Raw genomic sequence first — 26549 nt, 5'->3', positions numbered from 1 at the left:
AACTACACATGGTTGTTGCCACAGTGACATCCCAGCAGTGAGCAGCAAACACTTTTGTTTTGCCTCCTTCTCCCCTTCCCCTCCTCTTCACTGGCTTCACTGTGCAGCAGTAAATATGCTGAGAGGAGAGAGAGTCAGAGCCTCCATGTGACAAATCATGGTTGTGGTGCTGAATGAAATGAGTTGGACTTGTCCAGATTAGTCCTGCTGTCAGTCCTGGACCGTGAACAGAGAGAGAGAGAGAGAGAGAGAGAGAGAGAGAGAGAGCTCCCACAGACTCAGTCTCTGGATGAAAGTGTCGGTAGAGGTCGCTGATGTCCGTGTGAAAGCAGCACAGGAAGCAGCGACAGAGTCTCCAGCTCTTGTGTTCATCAGCACCGCTCAGACTGGGATCTGTTCCTCCGCTCGGCTTCATCTGCAGCTTTCTCTTCTGGAAATTAACCGCTGGACGCGCAGCTTCGTCGGGAGGAGCGCGGAGCCTTGTTGACGGACACCATGCTTTACTTCTGGATACACACCGTGTGGATCCCCGGCGTCGCTTTCCTCTTTGGATTTCAAGGCAAGGGGTCGTTTTCATTCTTTTCCATTTCATGTGCTGGCGGTTTCCACTAGGAAACACCGGAGTTGAGAGGGAAATTACATCTCCCGGGGATATTGATTGTGCGTCTGTCCGTCTGATGCTGACTCGAGGTGTGAAGGTATGTGAAGGGACGTCCCTTCCTGGAAACACCTGACAGGACGGAGAGAGCTGCGCTGCTCATGGAGAAGCCTCTGACTCTGAGCAGGTTCCTGCTCCAGCAGAGCTGTGTTTGCTCTCAGTGAAGTTAGTGATGAGTGTGTCTGAGCTGAGCTGGCAGCAGTCTTCATGCACAGAGCAGCCGCAGAGGCTGATGGTCCTGCTGACAGCTTCAGGAGAGTCTCCTCTCAGCAGAGTCGTAGAGGAGAGCAGAAACATGTGGAGGCTGCTGGACTGTCAGCTCCTCTGTAGGAGTCATTTCATCATGCTGGCCTCTCTGATGAAATGTGTGTGTGTTTTAGGGCATATGCCATTTAACTTGTGTAGATTGTCAAACAGCTGAGTTTATATCTGAGTTTACTTGAAAGACCTTCATATCTTCACACACGTCCCTTCTCACTTTCACCATGACGATTGTAGTTTGGATCAGTCAGTCGTGACCTATTGGATTCTCTTTGACACTGCTCTTATGCGGCTGAGGAGCCTTATTCGTGTGGAGTGTGTGTGATGCAGGTGGATGAGTGAAGAAGCAGTGTGTTGTGGGAAACTAACTTTTGTGAGCAGCAGTGGGACGAAGATAAGGAGGGATGGATAGAGGATGAGAAAGGATCAGTTTCCTTTACTTTGGTAATTAAATGTCAGCAGTAAGTAATGGTGCTCTCCACACTGGAAGTGCATCAGCTCTGAAAGGAAGTGTGGATGTCTGGTAACGGTGACAGAAGCAACACAGTGATGGATCAGCTGCTCACTTTGACCTTGAAGTGAGAAAACACAATCAGGTCTTCAGGGTCAGTGCTGGAACCACAAGTCACCAGGGTTTGAAGCCTTCGTCCGACAAAGTTGTGACACACACTCAAACACAAAGCTGAAATCTGTCCAAACTCACAGACACAACAAAAAGTGATCAGAAACATCTCTGTTGATGTTTTTCAACCTTTTCTCCTGTGAAATCTTGTGATTGCTGGACTCAGTTGTAACTGACATGAATTCAAGTTGATTCACAGCTGGTTTTACCTGTGAAAAGAGGAACTATCAACTTTTGACAGACACCATTGAAACTACAGCAGGTTCACATAATACATGTTTGATATGAACATTCACTGATGAGCCAAACATCCCGACCACTCGCAGGTGAAGCGAATCACGTTGATTATCTGTAACAGCGGTGCTCCTTAAGCTCTGGATATATTAGACAGTGAGGGAACAGCTGGTTCTTGTTGTCAACGTGTTGGATGCAGGAGAAACGAGCAGCTGTGAAGACCTGAGCCACATTGACCAGGGTCAAACCGGCACCGGCAGACGACTGGGTCGGAGCGTCTCTGAAACATTAAGACTCCCAGTCAACAGTGGTGAGTACCTACTGACAGTGGAGGGGGACAAATCACAGACTGGTGACGGGGTGTTTGGGGACTTGTAGGACAAGTCCAACCCTGCAGCGCCACCTCTCACCTCACAGGACTTAAAGCATCTGCTGCTCACGTCTTGGTGTCAGATACCACAGGACACCTGCTCAGGTCTTGTGGAGTCCATGTGTTGGCAGGGTGGAGCTGTTTGGCAGTGTGTGGAGGACCAGCAGCAGGTTGGTCATTGTTCTGGCTGCTCAGTGTATCTACATATTTGATTCTCAAAAGTTGTTTATGAGGAGTATCCCTTTAAAAACCCAGAGAGCCTCCCATGCCTGTCACAGATTCTTCATTTTCTCTCACAACAACTGCACAAAATTCCACCTCCACATTGTCATGAGTTGAATCAACGTCTCAGAATCAGAATCAGAATCAGTTTTATTGCCAAGTATGTTTTCACATACAAGGAATTTTTTCTGGTGATTGGTGCAATTGAGGATCAGGGGGATCAGCAACAGTGGGGCTCTCTAGCCTTGTTGATAAGGCTAATAGCAGATGGGAAGAAGCTATTTTTGTGGCGAGAGGTTTTGGTCCTGAAGGACCGCAGCCTCCTGCCAGAGGGGAGTGTCACAAAAAGTTTGTGTCCAGGGTGGGAGGAGTCAGCTACAATCTTCCTTGCACGCCTCAAAGTCTCATTTTGTATTTGGAGAAACTAAAGGTTAGGAGTGACAGTTTGGTCTGATTCTTCTTCTTGTTCATTCTTTCATCAGGTGTCGGCTCATTTATGTGAGAACAATGTTGATGTTAAACAGGACCTTTGTAGAATCATTGGTTTAACTCAGGTTGGAAAGCCACATATTGTTTAAGCAGTTACATGAAAAAAACCCGGTCCTACACATGGTGCCTTCTGTATGTGAGCTCTGTTTGCTGATGAGGACTTTCCTCTGCTTTTGTGTCTTTAAAAACACTCTTCAAGAATCACTGTTGTGTTTTAGAGGTGTTGCGTTTGTGCTGTGCAACTCATACGCTGGAGGAACATCCAACTTGTGGGATATGTGGAGTCAGCTGCTGAGCAGGATCCTTTTTCTTGGGAGAAGATCTCACTTTTTCCTTTTGATGATGACGTCCTTGTTTGTTTTCCAGGAAGGTTTTTGCAGCAGCAAACTGAACGCTGTTTAGCAGCTGACAGTTTTCACAGGAACCACACAGAGACACAGCAGTGAGAGTGGACAGGGTTTAGATATGAATCAGGGCTTAAAGAGGAAATCATTTTTAATTGATGGCGCAGAGACACCAGCACTTGAGCAGAACTGACTTCCAGGTTCTGACTGAACTCCCTCGGCTTCTCTTTGTGTATTTATTTTTTTTCTCACTCTGTACAAAATAAAGTCTTTTCTTCTTATCTGCTGGAAAACTGAGCTGTTAGGGAGACAGGGAACACAATATAGTTGAATAAACGATCTATAGTTGAGACACTAAATCTTTAGTGTTTGAGTCTTCAGCTCCTCTAACTTTCCTCTCATTAGTTCACACATAAACCTCCCTCTCCATCTCACACTGCTCCTCTCTCGCTCTTTTACGAACAAACTCCAGACATTTTTTTTCTTGAATCATTTTACTTTCTTTACTTTGCCTCGTATATATATTTTTTTTAATCAACTGGACCAATGTTCTCCACACTGCCTGCTCATGACTGACAGTAAAATCTTTAATCTGTGGCTGAGCCATTGTTTCCTCTGAGGGGAGCGCTGATGCTCATCTCACTGCAGAGCTGCTTTAAACTTGTCGTCTGCTCAGACCTGAGTTGATTTGAATATCTGCTGCTGGCTTTTCAAACTGCAGCCAATGAACAGCAGAGGGAGAGGAACAAAGGCCATGAATATACTTGGGCAGGCCGACCACATCCAGCCTTTTTTTGGGAAACACTGATTGGAGATTTGATGTGAATATTTGCCTTCTTCTTAAAGTAGGAAATCAGCTCAGCTGCTTCTCTGAGTTCATGTCACAGGTCGATCACTGTTCCAGCTTCTGTCTCTCTAACAAGGCCAGCTGCTAAACTCTGAATCATGACTTATCGTCACTGCTGTGTTTGAAATCCAGTTTATTTTTTCCACCAAGTTGAGCAAGAAAATGAAAAATAAACTTTCCTCGTGAAAACTCCAAAACATTTTGTGTCTTCACAAACAATAAACTAATGGTGGGTGTTAAAACAAATATACTCTATGTATCGTGGCTTGTTCCACATGGGGTGTAGTGAATGAAAATATTGCAAATATCACTGTGGCATTTGGCTTCTCTCGCTCCCTCCTATGTCTGTCTCCCTCTCCCAGACAACACACCCCCCCACCCACCCAAACAGTAAACCAGAAACTTTTTTCAGGTTTTATGAGTTTTAATGAAGCTTGGAAACACATCATTTATCAAACACTCTTTGTATTTAAATGAACTGGGTTTCTGCTGCTTTGTTGCGATTTATGCACATTCTGACATGTAGTTGCTCCTGGAACTAGTGTCAATTTCTGATTGTCAGTGAGATCAGCACTGTTTACACTGCTACTGTGAGTGATGTTTAGTTGTGTGTTTTTTCATTACAAACTGAAGGAGTTTCCTCAGCTTCTTCCCCTGGCTGCAGGTTTAAACACATCATTTGCTGTCAAAGTTTTGCTTCAGTGATTCTGATGCTTCAGTGATTCAACCATGGTGAGTTGGAAATCCCTGATACCATAAACATGCAAAAAAAAAGAAAAGAGAAAGTATGTGTGAGTCGGGGTAAAGAAATTCATCCTCCATCTGAGCTGAAGAGTCTGTTTTCAGAGACATACACATAGTAAGTACTTATTCAGGTGTGGTGCAGAGCTCAGCCACTCCAAAGAATGAGGCCTCTGAGAGGGCATTGAGGCTTTGATGAATGTAATCACGTGTCTTTCCTGAACGCCTCCAGGTCTGTGTGGAGCAGCTTTTATGATGCATCTTCTGTCAAACTGGAGGTGTTTGTTGATTGAATGATGGAGCTACATGTAGTTGTACAAGATAGTTTGTGCATGTATATAGAAATTTCATTTAGTTTCTTTCCTGACTCTCATAGTTTGATGCATGAGTGCTCCCACACATGCAGAGAGAAAAATATAAACTGTAAATTGTGTTATTACAAAGCTAACCAGCTCCTTAGGTATTTTATTCTTCTTGTCATTTAAAGGTGAATCTAAAGGGAGACAGTCCTCACCCAGATCTCCATAACAGAGTCCTGGCGTCAGACAGAGAAGCTGACGGACAGACAGTGAGATGCAAACAGTTGATGTCAGGCTGCTACTTGATTTGATTTTAGTATTCTGACATCTTGATACGAAGGACGCCTAAAGTTATTGTAGCTCTGCTTTTTAACCTGTGTGAAGGAGAGAGGACAGCTGAAAGGCTCCAGCTGCTGAAGATTTGTTTAGTGTAAGGATTTCTCACTCGGGGTGAAAAGGAGGTGAAATCCAGTGGTTCTGTGTCTTTGTGTTTCAAATCAATGATAACAACGCTCAGGTGAAAAAAACATGAGAACTCTGTTCTCTCTGACACTGTGTGAACATGGTGTGACTGGGGTTGAACAAAATACAAAATGGACACACTTATCCTTGACTAGTGTTGCTGCAGAGTGATGAATGTTTGTGATGATCGTTGCTTCCAAACAGAGGAGCGGTACTGAATGTCTGAGGCCGAATATTTTATACTGAGTTCACTGGAACAGCGGGAGTGAGTTACATCTGGATGTGGTTGGGATTTTATTGACACCTGCTTGTCAGTACAATCTGTGCTCTTATTAATACTCCTTTATAATATTGTAAATGAAAGTTGAGGATGTTGTGAAATGAATGAATCTTATTAATTTAATTATTTATTTATCTAATTTCATGACTGAAGCCTGGCTCAGTGACAACCCATCCAATGGCCGACATGTGTTATTCCTTCACCATGTGCAGGTGTAAAGTGTTTGAGTTCCCTCACATGACACAGAAACAGGTTTGAGATCCATAATAACTGAGGGTGTGAACAGACTGAGCTGCAGTAAATGAATCCTGCCTCTGTGCCAGGCTGTTGGTCTGAGAGCAGGAGTTACATCCTCCCTTCAGACGTGATTGTTGTTAGGTGCTTCTAACAAGCACCTGCTGCCTGTAACTGACTCATGAAAAGCTCAAGTAAATAATAAATTCACCACCGAAGGAAAAACAAACATTTGATCTATTGATTATAACATCATCAGAGTCTTTGTGAGCAAACAGTAAAGAGTTTGAGCTTCCTGTAACACTGAGTCAATAAATGACTGGATGTTTGTTTCTGTGTTTAAGAGTCAATACAAATCAGAGCTGAGGTTGTATTATAGGATTACAGGATTAAACCTATTTGCTTGGCTTAAGTGTTCACCCATTAAATATATTCACATATCCAGTTTCTATTAATCCTTCATTCAAACAGGTAATCCTGTTGAGGAGAACACCCCTGATGCTGTGTCATGTTGGTGGATTCCCACCTCAATTCTTTCTTTCTTTATTTTTTTACTGAGTGGATATAGACCAGAAGACTTAGAACAATAGAATTAAACTTGGCATAGTCACAAAGTCTTAACAGCTGTTGAATATATGGCTCTATAATAACTAGAGCTCTGCTTTCGTCAACATTTCCAGCAGCAGATGAATCAGCTCAGGAGTTGTGGTGGGAGGAATTGACAGAGCTGAGCCTCGTTCTTCACACATGAAAAAAGAAGAAGGAAAAAAAAAATATTGAATCTAAACACAAAATCATTTGTTTGCAGATTTGTTTGTCTGCTGCTGCTCTACAAGTGATCTGATTGTATAAACAGTGAATCTCTCAAAACAGCTCTGCAGTGCCAGAACAACTCTGAAGGTCAGTTAACAGTTAAATAAATGAAGGTGTCCACACTGTGCCAGCTGTGTGTAATATTACAGAGTAAGTGGAAATAATTCACTGAAAACCTGTAGGGTGCTTCTGCCTGTATAATCTGCATGTTGTGTTTTTATTCTTACTTTTTTACATTTATTGAGTTCCTTGTTGTGAAATCCCTACAGTTCCCCTAGAGAACAGCCTTCACTTGTTTTATCAAATGAATAGAAATGAGGTTTGGAGATGCTGGAAACATTGTGATGCAGAATGTAGAACAGAACGACGCCCAAAACAATGCACCAACACATACATTACACTCATGTCCATTAATCTATTGTCCTAGTGCATGCTGGGAGAGCTCCCAACACACTGACCTCGTGCAACTGCAATCACATGATCAGTACTCAGCCAGTCATTAGAATACAGTTCATAATTTAACTGTCTACTCATTGTTCTTGAAGATGTCTTCACATAGGATTAACGAATCAATCCTCTAACTGAATCCAAAGCATTCAAACCAAATGAGCTGGATGAGAATGAACAGGATTATTTTAGCCTGATAACAACATGTTTGCCTGAATTAGGTAAGATATGTTTGAAGATCAGGGCCATAGACATAAAATAGTCACATGATTGTGAACAAGTCTGTGTGGAAATAGCTACAGATTCATCTGGACAGTCTGTGCTGACTGTGGTGAAGCCAAATGCAGTGATTAAGTTCAGGAGCAGTGCTGCCAGTTTGCTCCTGCAGATGTGCCAGATTTGATCTTGTTTGGAGTTTACTGCCGGCTGTACGTGACGGGCAGACAGAGATGTTCCCACAGCTCAGTCTGGATCTTGAGGGCCAGAGTCAGAGCAGAGTTATAGACATGCACACATTTGATGGGTCTCTGGAGAACAGAGTCAGGTCTCAACAGATACATCAACACAACTACCAGAGACAGCTCATACTGTACTTTATGGACGAGAGGACCAAAAAAAACAAGGTCAAGTCAGGCTGTCTGTCAGTGGAGAGGAGGACAGGATGATAGACTGTGTCACAGAGGAGTGTTTGTGTCCTTTCCGTGGTGTGTGCGTGAGATAAAAGATGTATATTTTTAGCCTTCCTACATCCAGTATGGGAGTCCCATCAACTGGATTGATGCTGTCAAGCAGCTTCATGTCTTTTAGGATCAACATCCCACACACACACTCTGCTGTAGATTTATTACAGTGTGGGCATTTGATGTCATTTGTTCCAAATGTTGCTTTTCTATTTCAACCATTCTCCATTATGGATAAGTATTAGCTTCTTGTTTTAGCTCACTCATGATGTCACAGTTTACGTGTCATTGTAGGCTATGAGCCTCTTATGTGACCTTGTAATGTCACCAGTTCAGATGTTGCAGGTTACGAATAAACCTCAGGTTGACCAGGCTCCTTTAGACAGAAAACCCAATTTAGAGATTGAGCAGTTTTTACTTGATGTCAGTTCAGTAATTCTCTCTGACTCATTCACACTAAGCAAAGTGTGTTTTGTGACAGTTCTGCTCTGATCTTCATCACAGTCTCTGACCAACCTCAGATTTATTCTGTTTTTCATTCAGTTTGTACCAGATGGGGAATCACTGATGTTAAACATCTTCACAGCCTTTTCACACAGCAGCTCAGCTGGAGCACACAGCTTTATGAGATGCTTTCTCTACCCACAGTGAGTGGGAACAACGATATGTCTCAGGGCTTGTTGTCTCTTGGACTGGTCGGCTGGAGGGTTTAACATCCCCCATGTTCTTGAACCAGAGGGATGAAATAATGGAGATTAAGTGGAGATGGACAGAGTTAGACAGCAGACAGATACTCAGTCATCTCTTCTCTAATTTCATCCAAAAAACCTGCAGCTGTAATGAAACAGAGGAGCCTGGAGGCATCAACAAGCCTGTGTAGCCACACAGCCACAGGGAGGAAGACCTCCTCCTCTTACACCTGTGCAGCTGTGTAGTGTCACAGGTTTAGATCTGTTCTTCCTTTGCAATCCACACATTTCCCAAACATTTAGTTTTAGTTTGCATCAGCTGTATAGTAAAGCTGCCAATGATAACTGCCTGACTGCTGTTCAAACTACAGTATAACATTTCCTGGTGTTGGTTAAAATATAAAGACTACCATTGTTCTTTTTCTGGATTATTTCTTGTTTCCAGGATTCAGTGGAATGTTTCTTATTTGAAGACAATTACTAATGAGTCACATCGCCATGGTGATTCTTAATTTGTCTGTCATGAGATCACAATGACTGTGTTATTTGACCTGATGAGGTGAAGAGATGTGATGAACTCCATTTGGCCAAACGCTGATTATTTCCCATCATCCTGTCCTTTCTCATCAGAGCTTTTCTTGATTATCAAAAATGACCTCAATGACCTCAATAAACCTCAAAAAACCTCTGTCCTCTAATGAGACATGGCTGGAGAATAAACTGCTGTGTCCTAAAACACTGACAATAATACATTTTGATGACCATCAATCATCATAATTGTAAAAATGACAGATGTTGGTTTGTTGTTGGTCAAAAACCTCATCAACAGTCTCCGATGTCTGTTTTGCACATTATAGTCTTACACACATACTGATAGATCCATAATAAGTAATCCACCAGTAGAGTGTCTGTTTGAGCTCAGGTTTCTTGCTTCCTCTTCTCCCATCGTCTTTAGATTTCCCCTGTGACATTAAGGATGTACAGAGCCCCTCTAGGGTCAGCTGAGAAAAAAAAGAACGATGTGTGAATCTGTGCTCTTGGTTTGACCCTAGAGGGACTCTGTAAGAATGTGATAATGAGACCCAAAGTGAGTAGTGGGAAGCAGCTACCAAGAGAACTGTACGTTTCAGTGAGGAAGAGTAACACTTGGCTGATTTTGCCTTCACGGTCTCATTTTTTGAGGAAGATGTGAGCACAGGATCATTTCCTACTTTTAACTCAAAATGAGTTTGTATCATTTTCATTTCTCCTGTATTGTTCACACCAGTAGCTGCTGTTCACAAGGACTCCTCTCACAGTTCAGACACCTCTCACTGTGCTTGTAGCAGTAAATACATGTTGTCTTACTTTGCTCAGTCAGTGGCACAGTAGATTCAGACGGAGTCAAAAATACACAGCAGTGTGGGTTAAATCACCTTCATACAAACCGGCAAATTTCAAACTGTTTGCTTCCTGTGTTCTGTCTCAAACCTTCAAAGATGCAGTTCAGTAAAATGTAAAGTGGTAACACTGAATGCATTATATGCTTGATGAGTTGCACAGTAAAATATCACAAATCCTCCTTTTACACTCTGCTCTCCTCTTTCTCTGTGTTTCAGGTAAGAATGGCCTGCTGTGAATCTCTGTGTGTGTGTGGGGGAGAGAGAGAGTGCTGTGAGTGCAGTGATCTGACACCATCTCCTGACCTCTTCACTGGACTTCAAAAGAGACAGTAAGACTTTACATCCACCCAGTCACAGAACAGCTCCATCATGTCTCAGTGTGTACAGCAGCATCGCCGTGTTCAAGACTATTTTGTGAGTCAGATCACTGAGAACTGACCTCCAGCTTTTAAACCTACAGTCCAGAGCTGAGTGAGAGGAGTGTGCCATCTACAGCTGCATCATCTCGTAGTAGTAGTCAGAGTGCTTTGACTTGCTTTGTGCTGCAGTGATATAATATACGCTGTGTTAAGAGGCAGACGTTGGCACCTTGCTTTAATTTGAGTTCCTGAACGAGCTGCTGTGTGTAAAGATGATACAACCCTGATCACACACACACACACACACACACATACACACACACACGAAGATGGAGCCCTGAGGTTTATAGAACCTCTCTCTCTCACTGCATTTTCCCTCTCTGTCTCTTTGGTCATGGGTTTCCATCAGCCACCATCACATCTACCTCTGAGTGCAGTCCAATGACAGAGAGGCTTCAGAATTAGATTAGGGCTCCACTGATTGCTCTCTAATTAGAAAGTGATGTGAGGCTGTTGTTCAGAGCTCCCGTGCTCCTCTTTTCTGTTTGAGATGGATTTCATCATGTTTCCTGATGTGCTGTTGTGTCTGTGTCTGCTGTCCAGCTCTCTGCATGTTGCTGCTTCACAGAGTGTAGCCTGGTGTTTACTGTAGAGCTGAATGGTCACGTGGTCAGACATTTGTGTTAGCGGCTGAGAGAGAACAGTCAGCTCCTAAATGTGATTTTTTTCTGGTGACTCATGCCTTGAGTTAAATAAGATCTGCTGACATCACAAAGGTTCAGGAAGTGCAGAGCAGGTGAAGCTCTTCACCTCAGAGTGCATCCTTTTGTCAGTTTTCTCATCTGTTGGTAAAGTGAGTGGTGTCATAGCTGTCTGTCATTGTGACAACATAAAGAGTTCATCCAGCTGAGGTGAAGGAGGATAGAGCGATTGAAGCTGTGATGTCGCCATGGTGATGAAGTCATACTGTATGTCACTTTGGCCCAGTGTGTTTGTCATTTGGATGGTTATGGTTTGGTCGGCAAGTGTAAGTGTGAAGCCTTTTATTGTTGGTGAGCCTGTGGTCTGAAGTTATTCAGCACATTACATAACATAAACATATTTTCTTCAGTGGTGTGCTGTCAGGGCAAGCTGCTAAAGCTACAGATAGACCTCAGTGTCATCTGTGTAGACATCATGTTGCTTGAAACTATGGGTATATGATATGGGAAAAAAAATGGCAGACATAGTTTCACTTTGAATGGTCTTTTGTGCATTTCACTTTCACTGAAAAAAATATAAAAATGATGGCGATGTGATTTTTGTTGGGACTTGTACCAAAGAAACATGTGAACTTCTGTCTGGAGAATATGATTTGCAGGCCATGGGATCTCTCTCTCTCAGGATTTGAGCCACATGTTAAAGTCAGAATTCTGAGATCAAGACAAAATTCTTTGATTTAAAAAAAAAAAAAAAAAATGAATGTGGCCCTCATCCTCTTCTGTACTGTAGCACTGCGATGCTTCAATTATGATACGTTGTGACACATTTTATCTTTATCAAAAACAGCGTTCTGTCTGATACAGGATCTGACGTTACCTGTTTCATTCATCGTGTAATTTACTGCCCTCTTGTGGCCACAGTGGGGTATTGTCTCTGGAAGCTAGCTTGACTACCGGCCCCTGTATTTGTAGTTTCTGTCATTTTGGTGAGTGTGACTGTGTTCTGTTGACAAAGGCCGGGGGTTGTCAAGCTGAGAGGGGGGCAGCATTTTTTGGAGGTTTGTGAATTCTCATGATTTAAATTCACAGCTCTCATACTCCAACGTGAAAAGTCTTTCAGAGTGAACCTTGATGAAAATAGATGTTTGTGTCTCTGATCTGACAAAGTAGTGCTCTTTCCCAGTCATTTTAAAATCAGATCAGTGATTTAATCTATGTATTTCCTCTTGAAACATCAAATAAATCAAATTAAAAAGGTAAATTAAAGTAAAACAGTGAGTGCGCTGTATGACACTATTGTGTGTGTGTGTGTGTGTGTGTGTGTGTGTGTGTGTGTGTGTGTGTGTGTGTGTGTGTGTGTGACAGACCAGTGCACATTGGCAGAGGCCTCATGTCACCACTGTTGCTGTTTATTGCTTTCTGCCACATACTGCAGTTTGTGGTTATGATTTCTCTTTACCACACAAAACACCTTAAATGAATGTTCATTATTGATCACACTTGCAGTGGCGTCTCTTGCTGTGTGCATTATGTTTATGTCACAGCTCAGTGATGTATGAGTGGTCTGTTATGTTCTGTGCTCCTGTTGCGGAGACGTGCTGCTCCCAGCAGAATCTGTCACGTGTTGCTTGGTTTAATTGAGAAACATTTCAGAGAGCAGAGCATCATCAGTCAAACACAACTGTGTAACCTTTTGTTGCTTTTAGTTATTGTCTTCACACAAAGTGGAACATAATTTAGAACAAATAACTGAACACTTTAATGAACAACAAAGTGTTCTGTCTGAATGCTGAAGAGCTGAATGACCAACAGAAATGACATTAATTAGACATTGTTTAGATTGACAACATAATGAATGTGTCCTTCACTGAGTGAGAGGCTCCATTTCCAGACTTTTCTCTCACATGAGGACAATGAGAAAACAAACTGATCGAGGTCAGACAGTGGAGACTGTGGTGGGTTTGTTCTCTGAACCAAAGCACCACACCGACGCTGTTGTTCGCGACGACACATTCATCAGGGTTTATCTAATGTGTTGTGAAAGTCATCAGTGTAATATTAGAGCAGTGTCAGTGGCGGTCAGAGCAGCTATTTGCTAACATGATGTATCACTGCTAACTCCAGTGATGCTGTTGTTTCACACTAATGGATTTACTGCGCCACATAACGAACAGAGCAACTTTTCAATATCAGCTGAATGACGACCACGTTTCTACTGGTCACTGTGACTGTGGATCATTAGCTGGTTTGGTTCATGGGAGGTGGCATGTACAAGTAGAGCTCAGTGGGCTGATGGTCTCTGTAGTTCCTTGTTGAACAGAGTCTCATCTGTCCATTTCTGCAGCCTCTGTGCTGTCAGTCTCTCCTACACACTCACCCATGAGGGCATTCAGCTGTCTGATACTTAGAGACTGAGTGACAGTTAGGAAATATACTGTAATAATAATATTAGCTGTCAGTCCACTGACAAACTCACTATGCAGCTTCTACACTCCACAACTGCTCTGTCCCTCTTTTCATCCATGAAAAGATTCAGCTGCCTCATTTACAGTAGTGACAGATTAGAAAAGTACAGTCATTATAATTTCTCCCACAGAGATCTGCTTTCATTGAAAATAAATAAGAAATAAACACAACAGCAGCAGCAGCAGCTCTTACTACTACAGATCAGGGAAATCAGCTCTTACAGTCAATCTTACATTCTTCACTTCCATAATGATATGTTTTGTCCTCGAAAACTATTAAGGCTGAGTCCACTGACACACATACCTGCAGTCTGCTCCTACACACACCTCACACATCACACCCCCTCACTTGGGCTTTAGCTTTGGGAATACAGCAGCTAAATTAGTGCTATAAATTAATACCAAACACAGCTTCATCCAGGCTGCACAGCCTCACAGCTCCAAAGCTCTAACCAACTCCTCATTGTGAAAATGTCCCCTGCTAACAGCATTAGCATGGCGGACCACTCTGAGCACAACATGATTCATCTCAACATTGTTTTCAACCCTGATAAAATGGGCTGTAGAGTAAAAAATATACACTAGCAAATAGCAGGTGTTTGCCACATCATTTAAAAGAACAAACATCAGTCCTATCATGTTGTGATAAACTTGTTTCATTCATTTCTTGTCATGATTTCCTTCTGACTGGTATTCAGTTGTAACAGATGGTTAACACACAGTGGGTGGATGGAAAAGCCTCTGGAGGTTCAGCTCAGCTCCTCCACCCACATAAAGCCACCCAACTTTAGACCAATAGCTGGTGAAGGTTCTTCAAAGTAAAGATTGATTGCTGTTGTTTTAACTACAGTTGTCTGATGGATCTAAAGTCTGATTTTCCACACTGGCTGATGATATTGACATATATTTTATTATTCACAGTGAGAGCTGCATCTCCTGTCTATATGGATAAATATTAGTATTGTCGAGTAATTTGAAATCACAACAGAGATTCAGTGTAAACGATACAGGAAGTCGAGTCTTGAATATTGGCAGAACAAAAGATCCATGCTTCTATCATTCCCTGGTGATAGCAGCATTGCATGATCAGCAGTTGTATAACATCTCAGTATTCACTTGATCGCTGTATTTTTTTTTGCTTTTGGCTGTGAGATAATATTTAAAACTTGTACATACAATCCAAGTCCTGAGGTGTGGCTCTAAACCCTCAGGACTAATGACCATAAACTACAACATACATAGAAACATATACAAATGACAAAGTAAAATATGATGATTTTGTGACAAATGTATGAAGGTACAACCCTGTTTCCAAAAAAAAGTTGGAAATAAAAACAGAATGTGATGAGCACAGATCATGTAAACCCATATTTAATTGAAAACAGAACAAAGACAACATATCAAATGTTGAAACTGAGAAATTGCATTGTTTCATAAAAAATACATGCTCAATTTGAATTTGATGCCAGCAGCACATTTCAAAAAAGTGGGGACAGGGGCAAGTTTACCACTGTGTTGCATCACCTCTTCTTTTAACAACTCTCTGTAAACGTTTGGGAACTGAGGAGATCAGTTGCTGGAGTTTTGATGAATTTCATGATGCACCAAATGTATTCAATGGGTGACAGGTCTGGACTGCAGGCAGGCCAGTTTAGTGTCCAGACTCTTCTACTATGGAGCCATGCTTTTGTAATCTGTGCAGAATGTGGTTTGGCATTGTCTTGCTGAAATATACAAGGCCTGTCTGGATGACAGCATATGTTGCTCCAAAACCTGTATCTATCATACAGCATAATGGTGCTTTCCCAGATGTGCAAGCTACCCGAGCCATGGGCACTAATGCACCCACATACTATCACAGTTGCTGGCTTTTGGACTGTGCACTGATAACAAGCTGGATGGTTCCTCTCCTCTTTAGCCTGGAGGACGCAGTGTCCATGATGATTCTTTGCAATTTTACATTGAGGAATATTATTCTTAAGCTTTGCCAACGCAGTCGTTCACAGAGTGGTGAACCTCTCCCCATGTTTACTGCACAGAGACTCTGCCTATCTGGGAGCCTCTCTTTATACCCAATCATCTGCCATACTGTTGCCAATTCACCTAAATAGTTGTGAGATATTCAGCCAGGTTTTTTTTTAGTATAACACAACTTTTCCAGTCTTTTGTCCACTCATGTCCCAAATTTTTTGAAATGTGTTGCTGGCATCAAATACAAATTGAGCATATATTTTTCATTAAACAATAAAATTTCAGCATTTCAACATTTGATATGTTGTCTTTGTTCTATCCTCTATTTAATATGGGTTTACATGATTTGCACAAAATCGCATTCTGTTTTTATTTACATTTTACAGAGTGTCCCAACTTTTTTGGAAACAGGGTTGTAAATGATTATTGCTACTTTGAAGTTACAACGTTACAACAGAATCAATGAACATCTCAATGATCTTTCTTCATGCAGCTGATAGCTGTGGTAAAGTTTGTGTTATCTGAGCACTCAACACACACAAATCTCAGCCTAACAAAGTTCACTGTAAAAGAAGCCTGTTGTTAGTTTGTGAGTTTCCTCAGAAAGGTTGCCGAACAATAAAAGAGCAGATCTCAGGTCTGTTTATTTTTTTCAAGATCGAAACACAGAATATTGCTTCTGTTACTTGAAGTATCTTGACAGCTCTGCTTGCATGGCCTTTGCTGACCCTTCAGCTTTATGGAGAATAGCTGACGTGGCCATTAGGTCTCAGGTTATTTGTACAATTCTGTATTTCAGCAGCAGAGAAGACACTGAGTCTTTACACCGAGACTGATGTCCACACATTCAGCAGTGAATTGATGTCCTTGGACTCTGTGGATCATTTACTACGAACCTCTCTGTTTCTATGGGATAAACCCAGTCTCAAGGACCACAGAATAATGATAAATAGTCAACAAAGTCTGTACGCCATAGTTGGGGATCAAAAAGTGATTCAGAATTCAGAAAGATGTTGGACTCTCACATTGGACAGATGTTAAATATTAGTTGGAAATGAAAGTTGGGTTTAGTCAAAATCCAACTTTGGCTAATTGACCATGTGATGTTTAGCAGACGTTTGGTTTTGATGAAGACCAGAGTGTTGATATTTTAAGTGTGAAGACGGTGTTGGCACGAGACATTTGGGAGAGGATGGATTTTGGTTCTGGTAACAACACAACTTAAAACCAAGAAAATGTCAACATCAGCCGTCAGTAGGATTCTATGTCAAGTTGACATTGTCGTTAGACGTTGCTATCTTACATCACAACCTACAGTCATACAAATATCCTTGTTTAACAGTGTTGGTATTGAGCTGTGAGCCTGCAGGGACTGTTCAGTGTCTGGGTTGTGGTTAATTTCAGATCAGTGTCAGGCAAAGACGACTGTTGGGCTTTCACAGAGGGTGAAGAGGGTGTCTGATAACTTCTGTCACTGTTACCTGAACGTTGACATACTGTACAGTAGGTGAACATGTTGGTGCTGTATAGACAGGGAGGTTTAAGAGGTCATTAAATACACACATACATTTAATGCAGTTGGTTCTTTGAGTGCTGCCGACCAGCAACACCCAGACTTTGGTCTGAAGGTATTTTCCACTTCAGTCACAGCTCAGGTGTTGATGTAAATGTCTGTAATAAAGAGAATCTGGAGTAAATGTGTCTTACATAACCTGGTTGGTCTGACATTTCTGGCCTGCTCATAACTGAGACCCTCCAAGCAGTCAGAGATTAATGAGCACATTAGCTGCATTTATTTTGAGACGAGTCCCAGTAACCCACTCTGACATTTTAGATGTCAGTAAAGACTAAATCTTTCTCAGTTTTCACACAAGAGCTTCTGCTTGTAATAAAGACTGAAAACATGGAAGAGATTTAATGGGAACATATTAGAGTTGTATGATGTCCTGCATTCTCTGCTCTCCTTCCCCCTGTGTGGAGTTGGACAGTGAAATGTTTCCCTGTAGGTGTGACAGGAAGGAGCTCTGTCACTGGGAAAGTGATTATCAAAGACAGACTGAAAACGCAGGGAAATGATGCAAACCTGGAGAGACTGAGAGACAGAGGCAGAGGGGGAACTGGGTAATTATCAGTCTGGTCATCCATGTGGCAACTCTGCCGTCATCTTCCTTCTGGTTCTTCCACAGGGTTATTCACTTGTCTGTTGTCTAGAAACGGACAAGGTCCAGAGCACATAGTAGGAAATCCACATGAATGAGTAATCAGGCTTTCTAACAGCCTCTTACCAGTCACCCTTTGCACAGTCACCTTCCTCTCCCACTGGGTGAATGCTGTGGCTTGCATCAGGAAATCAGCAGGTGTGATTGTTCATGGTCCAGTCTCATTTCAGAGGTGGTCAGGAACAAAAACTGGTGCCTTTCCTTGTTGAGGAAGTCAATTTTGACCATTTCAGACTCACTGCAGGTGAATTGTGCCAAATAGGCTGTTGACATGGACCCTGATGTCCAGACGCAGTGAAAGCAGGACAATCTTTGTCTGTGCAAAGAGTTGAAATGAGAGTTGAGAGTTGAAATCTCAGCATGTAATCTGAAAAGTAAATACTGCTCCAAAAGCTGTGAAGGTTACATTATTTAAATATTACATTTAAACATCAGAGGTGAAGTGGTGAAGCACATTTATAAAAACTGCATCAGCTGCTTTGTACAAAATGATTTTACACAACAAGGTGACAAAATAACCCCATGGTGAAACTGTGTAAACCAAATCCTTCCACAAACGGATCAAGGGGACAGTTGACAACAATGTATCATCAAATAAATAACAAGGTATTTTGATAAATAAGGGACATAAAATATAACAACGCAAAGTAAATGAGCCAAGATTTGCCTTAAGATCTCTAGTTAATCTCCAGAAATCAGTGACAGCAGAGCAGAGTCTCAGTGAAGCTTCCTGCTGTGGTGAAAAGTGTTTATCACTGAAACTGCTCTCAAGCCTTCAGGAATGTGTCTCACTCAAGACCAGAGAATTAAAGCTGACTATGAACTTCAGGCTTTAAAATGTTTCAGGTGTAAAGAAGAGGGAGATTCAATAATCCACTGATGCAACACAGTGTGCGTACATGCAGACAATGTGGATGTTCACTTCTTTTAGAAACTTGGATGGAGGACACAGTGCTCAGTGATAGTTTATTTATGTGTCTACACTGCTCTCTCTCCTCCTCCATCTTTCCCTCCCTCCCTGCAGTGATCGATAGATGCATCAAGGCTTCATTACTTTCCTCAGTCTTGCTGCGGGTCTGTCTCATTCGTCACATCCATTATGCTGCATTCAGATTGTCTTTTATAAGTAAATTTTGGTTAAAGACAAAAGAAAAAATGAGACTCTGGTCATTGGTCTTAGGAGGAGAAAAGTAAATAAAAGATCAGAGTCAAGAAGAGAATAAAATAAAGAAAAAAAGGCTGAGCTAGTGTGTGTTTCTTGGAATGAAATAAGATGAATTGTGTTGAATATCAGATGATGTAACATCATGTAATGTGCTGCTCTCTTTGAAAGACCCTTATGAAGCCATTCAGTGTAAATGTACAATGTCCTCACAAGCAGAGATTGATTAACCCTCTACTTTATATATTTTATGTCATTGAATCTTATTGTTGTTGCTAAATGTTGGTTTGTAGGTTTGTCAGTATCTCTTACATTTATTTGCATTATTCAATTTTTTTTTCTTATTATTTAATATTACTGGCTTCACACACTATATTTGACAGTTATTCAGCTCCTTTACATTTTGTCCTTAAAGGCTCAAAGCTACTGAAGGGCAGCACAAGAGATTTTTTCTGTTTGTAACCTGTGTTTTTGATTGATGTGGAGACATCAACACATTTGCTCTGCACTTACTGTGGAAAGTGTAGGTTGGTTATTTCCAGAAGCTTTTAAAATGCGAGTTAAAATTGAAGGTTAAACTATTTCAGTGCCATTTTTGTAACATTTTTGGTGTTGTGCTGGAATTCAGCTGCACTCAAGGTTTTCGGTGAGTGCTGTTTTTTAATGTTACCCACCTGTTCTCAAAAAAGAGCAAAGACTGTCAACATGTTCAGAGTGTAAAGAGCAATTACTGTGAAGCATTTGGATGGAAGGACAAAAAATGTCCTGGACAAACAAGAAACAGCAAAGCTGATTTAAAAGTAGAAATAATGTATTTCAAGAATATATTCTTTACAAGTACACAGCTCTAAATGAAGTGAAGTAACAAAGGAAGAAAAAAACAAAAACAGACAAGTAAATGTTTGTCCCTCATATTCCCATCATTACCTGCAGGAACTCTGATGTCTGAATTGTTGGTGTGCAACAGCAGCTGTTTGCCATGTTTCAGCCAGTTTAATACAGAGTTTGTCATCTTTGTGCCACTGAGGGGAATTTTACAAATATTACAATAACTTTCTGTTTAGTTAAATTCATTTTTTAATTCATTTTCAGTGACATCAGCACAGTATTTAAATGAATTTGTAAAAACCTGTTTTTTGAAGGACATAACATGAATATACTCTAAGTGATCAATTGTCAGAACTGGACAGTTGAATTGCTAGATATAGATTTCTTATGGCAACAGTAAAACATGGGGCTGCATTTCATTTGATGGTGTATGTGTGAGAGTAAAGTCACAGTTTTAATGACGGACATAAGCCTTTAAATGAACCAATCAAAACATTACATGTGGTTTTGTCTGCAGATTAAGTGTTAATTAACAGAGCAAATGAAGTGTGGTGCAGAGATTAGAATGATCCTCCTCCAGGTTCTAAACTGCTCTACCACACACACACACACACACACACACTCCTCTCTGTTCATTCTCACCTTTGCTGGTGAATGACACGCTGAGTAATAAACAGGTATAGTTTATTTATTGGTATATTTTGTTCATTCTTCTGTTTAAGATTCAGTAAAATCAGAAGCTGAGTGTTGAGTATTGAGCAGGAACAGACTGCATGATGATCTTGAAAGAATGGTGACAGCTGGAAAGACAGTTGGTTGCTGAGCAGGATCAGACAGAGGAGTACAGACCTGGCAAGCAGAGCCGAGCTCTCACAAGAGTTCCTCGTACCATGGGTACACTTTGATGTAGGGAGGGGTACCTCTGGAGCCATCTGACAGGGGGGGGATCATCATCCAAACCCAGCTCACGATTTTGTCTGAACAAATGATGACAGGAGGGAGTCTGTGGCACGAACTTGTAGAAGAATGCTCGTACAAGACCACAGACATTTGGTTGGTTATTTTCCAACAAGCTGTGTTGTTTATGAAAGATTCAACTAAGCAACCAAACTGGATCCTGACTCCCCCATTTCACTGTACTTTGATCATGTGCATTTCTGAAGTCTGAAGGGAATCAAACAACTGACAGGGATGACAGGCGTTAGCAACACCTTTTAGTCTATACTCTGGCTGATTACCAGTTCTGTCTCCAATTCCTCGACTCACTCAGTGTCAAAAGTTGAAGTCCTCTGTCACAGAGTGCAGCAATCTATAAATCAAACAATGATAAATTCACCTGCCAATTTCAAAACACATGCAGCTGTGGTGGCTTCAGGCCTTCTGTCATGGTTCTAAAGACCTAACCAATGAGTGAGCCAGCTGACCTTTTCTCTGCTTAGAAACAACAAAATAAAGAAACTCTAATTGGATAATTAATTTCTGAAACAAATTTGATAGAAAATGAGATGAGAGTTAGAATTAGTGGAGAGAAAAACATGAAATGCAAGAGATTTGAAATGCTGATATGTTTGACCTTCTCTGAAGGCCCAGAAGGCCCTGACATTTCCCCACTGGTAGAATCACATTTCGCCTCCTGTGAGGATCAATGTTCTTACATTCATGAAGAATGTTCAGTTTGGCCCAATAAATGAGACCGTTGCTGTTTTAATATTGTCCCTGTGAAGCAGCTGTATCTTCAGGTCTATATGATCCTAATGAAATACGGATGCATCACACGGGTCCCTCGTCTTGTGCAGCCTCCTGCACGTCCTAAAATACTCCATTATTAATATCAATGCTGCAGAATCTCCCACTTGGTGAGATCGTGTCTCATCCATATGTCAGGTCTCTCTGCTCTCAGCCATGCAGGACTAAGCTGTTTCTCTGAGCTAAACCTCATTCAGCCGCTGACATTTTACCATTTCCACTGGAGACAAGTTCTTCAATAAAAAGGCATCAATTCTCTCTGTTATCAGCATTTATATAATATTTCAACAGCTATCACTTCAGCATTTCAAGGTTTAGATTTCAAGACGTCTTTAATGTTCCTGCCTGTCTTTCAACCACTCAAGCATGAGGGACAATTATTGAAGTCAGAGTTTAGTGATAATTTATTCTTATCTTGAGTTACTGCGCACGAACGGGATCAGATCTGAGAGCTGTGGCATAACAACAAACAAACATCCACCGAAGCTTCTCCATACCACAGAGATGAGAGAGATATCAATGGGTCGACAGTCTCCCCCAGGAAAAACACATTGTTCCTGAACTGAAGCAACCAAAGGAAACAGTCAGAGAAAACCACCACCCTGTAGACACCGAACTAACATTTACAGAACTAAAGAAGCAACGACTTCAGGCCTTCAAGGCTGAAAAAACAAAATCATCTGCCCAGAGATGTGACAGAAGTGTGGTCCTGCAGAGCAGAGAGCTCTACATCAGAGTTTTTTCTGACTATTCCCTCTGTAAGTCTGGAGTGAAAAAAGGTGATGATAGATTCAGAGGTCATGGACTTGGTTCACATGCTGGGAACAGGTCTGTGTGTGAATGTGATTATCAGACTGGGTTGTGGAGCATGTGTGGAAAAGGGGTCTGGCTGCAGTACTTACTGTATGTTCCCTGTTTGAATGAGTGTGTTCAGCATTTGAAAAGTCAGTTTATTTCAACAGTCCTGAATATTGCATCTTTAACTTCTGACTGTTCAGAGCTGAGGTGAAAACCTCGGCCTGAACAGGAGTGAATAGAGAAGAATATCTAATCCAGTCAACTGCTGTCAACAGCTGTATTATTTATTAAATCTAATAATGAAGAGACTATTTTGATATTTCAGAGTTTCCACATGAATGAGAAGCACAGAGCATCTGAGACCTCCTTTACTCTGGTACACCCTGAGAGGCAGTAGGTGAAAATCATTTACCAGATAAAACATCTACACACACATTCAATATGATGTGTTTTCCACAAGGACCAGCACATCACATTATCCATATATGAGTGATTAACATAATGGTCGGTCCATAACTCAAATGCTGCAGAGTTGATGGTTGAATGTTTGAGTAGTTCTGTATTTCCTGGTCTGAGGATGAAGAAAAGCTTTAGCTCAGCTGGGGATTGTTGGGGATTGTAGTCGTTTTTCGTCTTTTTGGGGAAAAATAATGTTTTGTGTTTCCCTCATTAGCAGAGTCCTGTCATTATGTATCACTGAAATGTACTGATCTAATTTTAACAATATATCTGAATTTAAAACAAACATGATTAAAAAAGCTTGTTAGTATGTAGATTGAAATCAAGACTGTGGGTAAATGCAACAGTTGGATGCAGAGTTAATATCGTGATTTGGTCAACTAGCAGCTGTTTGCCTGGAAGCAGCCTCAGGGCCAGTGTTATATGAAAGGTATCTTTGACATGCAGCTTTTATCCATCAAGCCCCCACATAGCAGCGAAGCTGAATCACCCAGTTCACTTAGTTTGCCTGAGACAAATGTGGAAGCAGAGAAAACATACAGTATGCTGTGAAGCACAACACACATGTTCAAGAATCCTAATAAAAAGTGAACAACCATAGTTGATCAAACAGAAAGAAAACTAATCACATTGATTTAGACTCCTTGAGATACCAAACCTCACTTCCTCTACCTATCAATTAGAATCCAATGGAATACAGTAACAAATCCCTCAGTACGGTCAAACACAGTGTGTGTGAGTTGTGTGTGGGGAAGATTTTGTCTGGAGAGTGGAACTGCTTCTTGAAAAGTTGTGTCACTTGCACAGGAATCAAACTTCAAAGAGAAATGAAGATAATTTTCTTCTCACTTCATTTGCACAACTGTTGGAGAGTTGTTGCAGTTTTTGTCTTATTGGCCCTAAACAGCCAACGTGCAGTGTACGGCTGGAAGACAGACCTGATGTTCACTGTAACAGTATGCACTGACTCTGTGTGTGTGTCACATCTATGAGCATGTGACAACTCACACTGATTTAAAACAGAAATGCTCTCCTCTCTCTCGTCTCCCTATGAGAGGAGTAAAAGTCAGGGCAGCCACTAATGTTTGGTTCAGGTTAAAACTGTTTCAGTTAATCAGTGAATTGAAAACCCAGAGCAGTTGGCTCATTTGAATTTGGATCAAAAGTTGCTGCCACTCCGCTCACATTCACTTCTCAAGTAGCACAAACAATCAGCCTCAGCCTCAATGGCATTCATCAGGTAATCACCTAAACCTTCACAGTGGCCGTTTCAGTACTGACACACAGACAGACAGATGGACAGTTTGAGACTGAATATTTCAAAACGCCTCACATAAGTTTACGATACAGACTTTGCCCTGTGTGTGCAGAAAGACAGGCTGCTTCTGAGCAAACAGAAGATGCTGACGGGGCAGCACTTCTCTCCTTTCATTTATTGAAGTCAGTCTAAACGTTAGCCTTCAGAAGCAGTCAATGATCTCAACTGGACCTCCATTAAATAACAATCAGCACTGATTCATGGTCATACAGAGGGTCTTTGTAGATTCAGGGTCAACTGCAGTTCATTCTCTGAGCACTGATTCGATTGAGGTTGTGATTGTCTGATGGTTTGATATGAATCACTTTATTACATAGAAGGCGTGAGAGGTTATGAAGAGGAACCTGAACCTGAAGCACCAGGTCCAGTGATTTGACCAATGTTATTGCCATCTTCATCATCTTCATCATCTCAAGTACAGCCTTGATTTCTTTTTCAAATTTAATGATTTTATGAAGTCATTTCCTGGCCTCAGTGACTTCACATTACATTTCAGATTTAATCTGTGGACGACAGACTCATGACTGTCATTCTGTCAGAGCTGAACCTTAGACCTCCTGAGTCTTCCTGTGGTTTAATCAGGCTCCTTCATGGTTGTTTGGCAGTTTAAACTTAATTCTCCTCCACCTTTCTTCAAGCACATGTTTTATGTTCAACATGCTGCAATAATCCCATAATGGTTTGAGTTTTTGGATAATTAGCACCTTCACAGCAAATTGTGTCGAGTACAGAGAGGAACTGTGGGAGAGATGGCAGACTTGTGGGTCAGAGGAGAGTTTAAACTCAGTCGGGTAAGAAACGTGTCAGACACTTTACTCATCTGTTATCCCCGTCTTTCATCTCTCTCTCTCTCTCTCTCTCTCTCTCTCTCTCTCTCTCTCTCTCTCTCTCTCTCTCTCTCTCTCTCTCTCTCTCTCTCTCTCTCTCTCTCTTTTTTCTCCTTTCTTTGAGGAGGTGAGCCAGTTTCTCTGTTTACAGTGAACAATTAACTGTGGTGACACAGCCTTGAAACGACCACTTGAATGACTTTATAGAGATTTAGATACGACTTCTAAATAGTTGTGACTTAAACTCCAAAGTGAGTTCATACTCATGGACCTTCTGTGTAAATCATGTAACATTGAATTTTTATTTTAAAGCCATAAGCTGCAATTTCTGTTAAATGTCTTTAGAAACAGAGACAGGTAATAAATTGAAGGATAAACCAACATTAATTATCTCAGTAAGGTGTTGGGCCACCACATGCTGCTAGACCAGCTTCACAGCTCCTTGGCATCGAGTCCGTGCACTCTATTGGAGGGATGAACATCATTCCTTCAAAATGATGGTGGTGAAGAGCACTATCTAACATGAAAGTCCAACCTGAACCTCTCTGAGAGGTTGAGCTGATATTTCTTTATTATAGGCGATTAGAGGCCACTGCACAACAAAGAAAGAATATTTTTTTAAAAATATACTGGCTGACTCTTAAAGACTTGCACTAGACCGCGCTATTAGAAGATATAAATAAAGTCCTCATGTCCCTGTGATTACCCATAATCATTTTCAGAAATTACAAGACTGAACGCTTATAAAATGTTTCTTTTATGCTGATACAGCCTGTGACAGCCATTTTCTTCAGAATATGAAACATTTAATGTAATCATAAAAAATACCCCAATTTTAACTTCCCAAAAGTTGTTTGGGCACTACTCAAATAGAAAATGGTGAGCTTGTCTTGTGTGTTGACATACCATCAAAGTAATGCAACATGCTGAATAAACGACGGTTTTAGGTAAAAGTACTCTGGACTTTTCCAATTTTATGAGGCCTGCTGAAAGAGATGAGGTCTGGTTGGCTCGAAGAACAATAACAACATAGTAAACACTTTGGCTGTGGCCTGTAGTCTCCTGTGTTCCACTGAGTCCAGGAGCATTTACATAACAATTTCCCATGTGAATCAAACACAGATATTCTCTCTGTTAGGATGCCCTTCAACTCATCTTTACTATGTGATGCTGACCTGAGTCAGTGCAGTCCGGCCCCGCCCAGAGCCCCACTAAAGCCATTAGGTTCAGCCTTTGATTAAATGTGACGATTGATTCCCACAGGAAATGAGTCGAGTAGAGCATCACCTGATCAGAGCTGCCAGCTCCCTAATGGAGAGAGAGAAAGCAGGGGTGGAGAGGGGGATTGTGGGTGGTATTAGTTCACATTAACAATGGAGGGATGAAAGGTGGGAGGAGATGAAAAAGCTTATTGTGAAATACAAACGCACACACTGAGAAACATCCAGCACCCTATTGTTCCTGACTCACTGGCAGCTTCCAGCAGCCTGAGGGCTTCACATATTGTTGCTTTAGCAATGAGGAGTGAAAATGTTTAAACATAAATGCTTCTGATTTTATGTCTATAACAGTGATGAAAATTCACAAACCTCAGCTTTTTCTGCTGTAATTCATTTCCTGCA

The 26549-nt window shown here is 41.4% G+C and overlaps 1 long non-coding RNA gene across 2 annotated transcripts in view; it reads left to right on the top strand.

Annotated features, from left to right (window-relative positions):
* Nucleotides 1-340: 340 nt before the first annotated feature.
* The window catches only part of LOC139616752 (uncharacterized), a 43166-nt gene continuing 16957 nt past the window's right edge, over nucleotides 341-26549 (top strand). Inside the window, exons 1-2 of one of the 2 annotated variants that reach the window (XR_011688407.1) lie at nucleotides 661-2085; nucleotides 10291-10403. This is a non-coding gene — a long non-coding RNA (uncharacterized lncRNA). Of the gene's footprint in view, nucleotides 560-660; nucleotides 2086-10290; nucleotides 10404-26549 lie in introns of those variants that run through there. The other variant, XR_011688408.1, reaches the window with a different exon arrangement.

This window comes from Trachinotus anak, unplaced genomic scaffold (assembly GCF_046630095.1).
Source record: "Trachinotus anak isolate AG129_WGS33_773 ecotype Australia unplaced genomic scaffold, CSIRO_AGI_Tana_v1 ptg000057l, whole genome shotgun sequence".
Classification (NCBI taxonomy): domain Eukaryota; kingdom Metazoa; phylum Chordata; class Actinopteri; order Carangiformes; family Carangidae; genus Trachinotus; species Trachinotus anak.
The sequence above is the reverse complement of the archived record's forward strand: the minus strand, read 5'-3'. Positions and strand labels throughout refer to the sequence as shown.